Genomic DNA, 6,869 nt, shown 5'->3' with positions numbered 1-6,869 from the left:
TCCATTACACTCTTAATAAAGGCTCTTTATTGGCATCAATGGCTCCACAAAGAACCTCGACCATCCATGAACATGTGCATGTGCAGTTTTAGTGAAGACTACAAATATTACATCTTGAATATAAATCAAACACAATAGATGAGTAACATGAATATATGATGAGGATTAATATAATATTAATAATAATTTATAATATAATATAAATAAATCATAAATTTATATGAAAATCAAGGAAAATGTAACAACACTGATTATCTGGATACATAAATTAGTGTAATTGTTTTTCAAACAGATTATGAAAATAAAAAGATTTTTTATAATTTCCAGTTTGTGAATTTGCAGGACAGTATACAGTGTATTTATTGTGTGTGTTTTAATGTGTTTTTATTTTTTTCTGTGTAGTTAATCTCCACAAAAAGGGGAAAACAACTATTGCGGTTATGTATGATTTAGATACTACTGTAGTTTTTTTGTATATTTTGCATTTTAGTTAATTTTTTGTCTTTGTTATTTTATTAGTTTCTGTTTTTTGTGTATATATATATAGTTTTTATAAATTTGTATTTCAGTTTGTAGTTTATTTTAGTACATCAACTTAAACTAAATGAAAATGATAAATGTGTGCTTGGCAACTAGATAAAAATAATTTTTGAAATATATATTTCATTTGATTTCAGTCAATGTTAACTTTATTTCAAGTAACAACAATGGTTTTAGTGAACTTTAATAACCCTGTAAAATGACATTGAATGTTAAAATGGTCTCGTATTTAGCATCAACTTTACTGTCTGTAATTCTCCACTAACTCCCTGCAGCTCACTGTTATGACAGAAATACAGTCCCAGGAGAACCACACTTCTTCACCGAATGTCTTTGGCCTCAACTATAGAGCATTAAGACTCAGACATCAGTATGTGACGAATGACTATCAATCTCACACTCATTCAGCCCACAACAATGATCCTTATGACTGGTTTTGTAGTCCAGGGTCACATATTTACACTATGACTTGTGACTTGTGAGAAGGAGCAGTAAAGCAGACACCTCGCCAGGAGAGCGCAGCAGGAGACAGACATTACGAGAACTCGACTGAAATGCTAAACCTGTCACACAAACAATGCTTTGACAAATTCTTGACTTCAAGCAAACATTCAATGCCCTGATGTAATATGAAAACACAATCCCAATGAAACACAAAAAAGCAAAGCAAGGAAATACTGAGCAGTGAGTAAAACTCAACCGTAAAGACCAGGAGATCTTTCTGTGAATGAGCTGCTAATGCTGCAGTGATCTGTTGCTTTATTAGAGTATATACACAACTATACTGATTCAGCTTTGATCACAGGAATAAATTACATTTTAAAATACATTCAAAGCAGTTATTTTAAATAGTACAAATATTTCACAATATTACTGCTTTTAAAGTATTTTGGATCAAATAAATGCAGGCTTGGTGAGCAGAAGATATACTTCTTTAAAAAAAACATTACAACTTTTAGTGTTCGAAAACTTTTGACTTATTTTTATTCAGACACTTTAAAAGCAGATCTCTGAACTGCAGAGCGGGAGTTTCCCTAAGTGAAAGTTAAATGATGTGCGAGCTATAGACCTACTTGAAAATAGTGCTGTACATGTCACCCAAACACAGCAGTGAACAGCCACACAGGGAACAGTTGTGGTTTTAGTTCTTGCTGAAAGATCTCACCAGTCGTGGTGTTGAAGGTAGAAATGAGCGCTGGGTATTCACTCCTCAAACCCACAATTCCTGCTGGTACATATATAGACTCAAGCCCAGAACCTTCGGGTTACAAGTCCAACTCGCTAACCATTAGGCCACGACTGCCCCCATGTGTTGTATGACACATGAAGGATATTTCTAATATTAATTCTGGACACAGTGATGTTTATATTATCTCAATTTTTTAACAGATAATGGGGAAAAAATTATTTTACATGTTCTAACTGTATTTAACATTTTTATTTTCACATGCTGCGAGTATAAATAACTTTTCAAATGTTATTTTATGTTTATGCTATTGGAAATGTATCTTTAATGAGCTAACTTTGCATTTTAGGCTCATGTTGACCACAGAGTATGTGTCCCCGGCCCAAAACTGGCCCACACACTGAAAACATACACAAACAATTTCCTCGGGCCCAGATGCGGCCCACGCCCTGTAAAAGTACTCTTATTTATTGACATGGCCCAGATCTGGCCCGCATACTGTAGAGTGACTTTATGTGGCCCAGGTCTGGCCCAGACACTTTAAGCCAGATCTGTCTGAGACTGGGCTTGGTCCCCGAACCAAATGTGGCCCAGAAACGGCTAAATGTAATTCAGCAGTGAAGCACAAATACAACCATTTACAAAGATTAAAGGCTTTCATTATAAAATTACCAAATACTTTAATATTAATATATATTATTATTATACAGTATATCAACAATGAACAAATGCACTACAATATAAACATCAACACACTTTTTAAACCACAAAATAACACTTATATTTACAGTCTATTTATACTGTATATCAGGAACACATAAAGCACCACAGTGACAAAGAAATATAATAAATGAATAAATGTAGAAGTAAAGTCTACAATATTTTAAATACACATTATTTTCTTATTGTGTCACAGTGTTAAGCTGAAACACCTCTCACCAAATCCAGATTTATGTACGTGAAGGAACTCATTTCTAAAATAAATACCTGCAATAAACACAAATCCCTCTTAATTCTCAGGTATTTGCACTGGATTGTGACTCGTGTAATACAGTGATGTGTCGCTCTCTACAGGTGATCTTCAGAGTCACAGCAGGTCTGTGAGCTTCACCTGCACACATCCAGCTGTCTCCAACACTACAGTATTTCTACAGATCAACTAGAAACACCAAGGCTGTGGGTTTGATTACATATACTGACTAATGAAGGACTATAAATTACTTTGAATTAAATTATCCACAAATTATAAGTCATAGCACTTACAGATGTGAGTGTAAAGAACCATCTCTTTCTAATAATCTGAAGAACCTTCTTTCGCCATAAAGAAGCTTTTGTGAAACAGATTTCTTCAGATGTTAAAGGTAAAGGTAATAGATCACAAGGTCTGTGAGCTTCACCTGCACACATCCAGCTGTCTCCAACACTACAGTATTTCTACAGATCAACTAGAAACACCAAAGCTGTGAGTTTGATTATATATACTGACTAATGAATGACTATACATGACTTTGAATGAAATTATCCACAAATTATAAGTCACAGCATTTACAGATGAAATACACTTACAGATGTGAGTGTGTGTGAGTGGCATGAGTGTGTGAGTGTGTGTGTGTGTGTGTGTGTGTGTGAGTGTGTGAGTGTAAAAGCGCTATATAAATAAAGGTGACTTGACTTGACTTGACATCTGTGAGCTTCACCTGCACAAACCCATCGGTCTCCAGCATTATTCCTACAGCACAAAATAGCAGATCATGTGCTAGTTACACCAGGGCTGTGGGTTTGATTCCCAGGGAACACATATATGATGACTAAATTACTTGAAGTCACTTTGAATTAAATTATCCACAAATAAAGTCACAGCAACACAGATGAAAATACACTTACAGATGTGAGCTGCATAAGTGTGTGTACCTGTGTACAAATAATTTCAATGTTTTGAACATTTATAAGCATCAAGTGTTTCATAGAAATCGTCAGACACGTGTGTTTTCGCACCGTTACACAGTCACAGGTGTTTCCTAAACACATCCTGGTTTCAGTGTCAGAAAATGCACGAAGAGTGATTCTTTAAAGGTTTTACAGACAGACAGAGAGTGACTTTTGAAGGACTAGCAAGTGTTGCGTCTTTCTCTTGGGCATTTCATCATTTTGGATTTTTTTAGTGTCAGGTAAAACTCATTTTACCTGTAGAAATAACTGCTTAATCATGCACGTAATATAAATTGTTTTTCACTTCGAACCACCCATCTACTGTACATTGATGTTTGTTTTATGTAAATCTGCACTGCTCAACAATCATTAGTTAAACAAGTGCTAACATTTTTATTTATTTCATCGGTCTCCAGCATTATTCCTACAGCACAAAATAGCAGATCATGTGCTAGTTACACCAGGGCTGTGGGTTTGATTCCCAGGGAACACATATATGATGACTAAATGACTTGAAGTCACTTTGAATTAAATTATCCACAAATAAAGTCACAGCAACACAGATGAAAATACACTTACAGATGTGAGCTGCATAAGTGTGTGTACCTGTGTACAAATAATTTCAATGTTTTGAACATTTATAAGCATCAAGTGTTTCATAGAAATCGTCAGACACGTGTGTTTTCGCACCGTTACACAGTCACAGGTGTTTCCTAAACACATCCTGGTTTCAGTGTCAGAAAATGCACGAAGAGTGATTCTTTAAAGGTTTTACAGACAGACAGAGAGTGACTTTTGAAGGACTAGCAAGTGTTGCGTCTTTCTCTTGGGCATTTCATCATTTTGGATTTTTTTAGTGTCAGGTAAAACTCATTTTACCTGTAGAAAAAACTGCTTAATCATGCACAATTTTTCACTTCGAACCACTCATCAACAATTACACACCAATTATAAATGATTATATACAGTCCTAATAGTAATTATTCAAATTGATGTGGTTTGGAATTAGTAAAATATGTTTGGAAAAAATATATATCAGAAAATGGACATGCCTACTAATGCACATGCTGTATGATAACCCAAGGCTAGGGACTTACCCAATCTGAGTAGAGTGCAGAAAAAGCATCGCCCAATGACTGCATGTATTTGCATCAATCTCAACCAGAGAAAAACAGATGTGGCACCGAGAACTGCAAATATGAATAAAGCATTCACTACAGGCTTCAGAGCACACAACTGATTATAAACTTTATACTGTACATTGATGTTTGTTTTATGTAAATCTGCACTGCTCAACAATCATTAGTTAAACAAGTGCTAACATTTTTATTTATTTTTTTGCAAAGTATAACACAAGAACAGAATTACAGTTAACAGAGTTAAAATTATTCAAAGTCAGAAGATCTGTGAAGCATCACAATCTACAGGAGAATTGAACATTTGGAAAAGTGGAAAATGGCAAAGAAAGAGGATGAGACACAATCTAAGGAACCAAGAGAGGAACAGACCCTGAGACGAGTCAGACGGAACAGCATTAATAGTGGAAACCCAAACTGTGAGTATTTATGATTAAACACATTTGTCTTTCATCTTCTCTGGTCATGAATGTATCAAATCAATCCTGAATATGCTACAGAAACTGTAAATGAAGATAATCAGACGCTGTTTTCTTTTTACAATGTTTGTGATGTCTAGTTTTTCATGGTGCAGACAGACCGGCAGAGATTCATTCTGATCTTCAAGTCAAGTCACCTTTATGGCACTTTCTTTTCTTGTTTGTCCCTGTAAAACTGCTTTAAAACAATCTGTATTTTATAATGATTCAATGATACAATGAGCGTGTGAGATGAGCGACAATGAATTCTGTTCAGTAAAGATAATCAAATATGAAAAGTAGCTGGTTCAATTGCTCTATAAAGCAGCTCTTTAGAGAACAGGGATGCCATCATCAGCTCAGTTCTCATCCAATACTGTCTATATAGTCAATTCAATAATATTTCAGATGGAGTCACAGATGAAGTGACATTTACATATCATATACAGAAAATAAATATAAAGAAGCAGTGCAGCAACTTGTAATATCAGAATAAAATTGATTTGGTTTTTGGAATTAAATTATTTTTCAATTTGAATTTTATTGTAATTTGCTTATGTTTATTTACATGTTGTACATTGTGTTTCTTTGCAGTTTTGTAAAAATTTAAAATTTAAATTTAAAAATACAGTGCGTGCATAATTATAAGACATGTAGATATTCTGGTCATATTTTATTCCAAGCACATTTGACCAATTCCAAACCACATCGATCTTATAATAAAAAAATATATAATAATAATAAAAAAAAATAAAATAAATAATAATAATAAATAAATAAATAAATAAATAAATAAATAAATAAATAAATAAATAAATAAATAAATAAATAAATAAATAAATAAATAAATAAATAAATAAATAAATAAATAAATAAATAAATAAATAAATAAATAAATAAATAAATAAATAAATAAATAAATAAATAAATAAATAAATAAATAAATAAATAAATAAATAAATAAATAAATAAATAAATAAATAAATAAATAAATAAATAAATAAATAAATAAATAAATAAATAAATAAATAAATAAATAAATAAATAAATAAATAAATAAATAAATAAATAAAATAAATAATAATATATATATATATATATATATATATATTACATTTTTACTGTAAATAAGAACTATATACAGGAATGAGAATAAAATACCAACCAATAATAAAAAGAACTTGAAAGTAAACCACTGAAACATTACAGTAATGACAATATAGGTCAAATTAAAAGCTGTTTTTAATGCACACACTCACACCGCCTACTTTCATAAGGACACTGGCTTTAAAGGGGTCATATGATGCTTTTTTAAAGATCATTATTTTGTGTATTTGGTGTAACAGAATATGTTGACATGCTTTAATGTTCAAAAAACACATTCTTTTTCAAATACGGTACATTATTGTAAGTCCTCTATGCCCCGCCTCTCTCAAACGCTTCGTTTTCTACAAAGTCCCTCCTTCCGACAAGCGCAGTCTGCTCTGATTGGCCAGCTGACCCAGTGCATTGTGATTGGCCGAACACCGCAAGCACTCGTTGGAAATGTAACGCTCCTTACCATAATCGCAGCTTCAGCTTTCAAAATAAATGTAAAGACAGAGCCTGAAAGGGGAACAG

This window comes from Sinocyclocheilus grahami, unplaced genomic scaffold (assembly GCF_001515645.1).
Source record: "Sinocyclocheilus grahami isolate Dianchi unplaced genomic scaffold, SAMN03320097.WGS_v1.1 scaffold2224.1, whole genome shotgun sequence".
In the NCBI taxonomy this organism is placed as follows: domain Eukaryota; kingdom Metazoa; phylum Chordata; class Actinopteri; order Cypriniformes; family Cyprinidae; genus Sinocyclocheilus; species Sinocyclocheilus grahami.
This window is presented reverse-complemented; position numbering follows the sequence as displayed.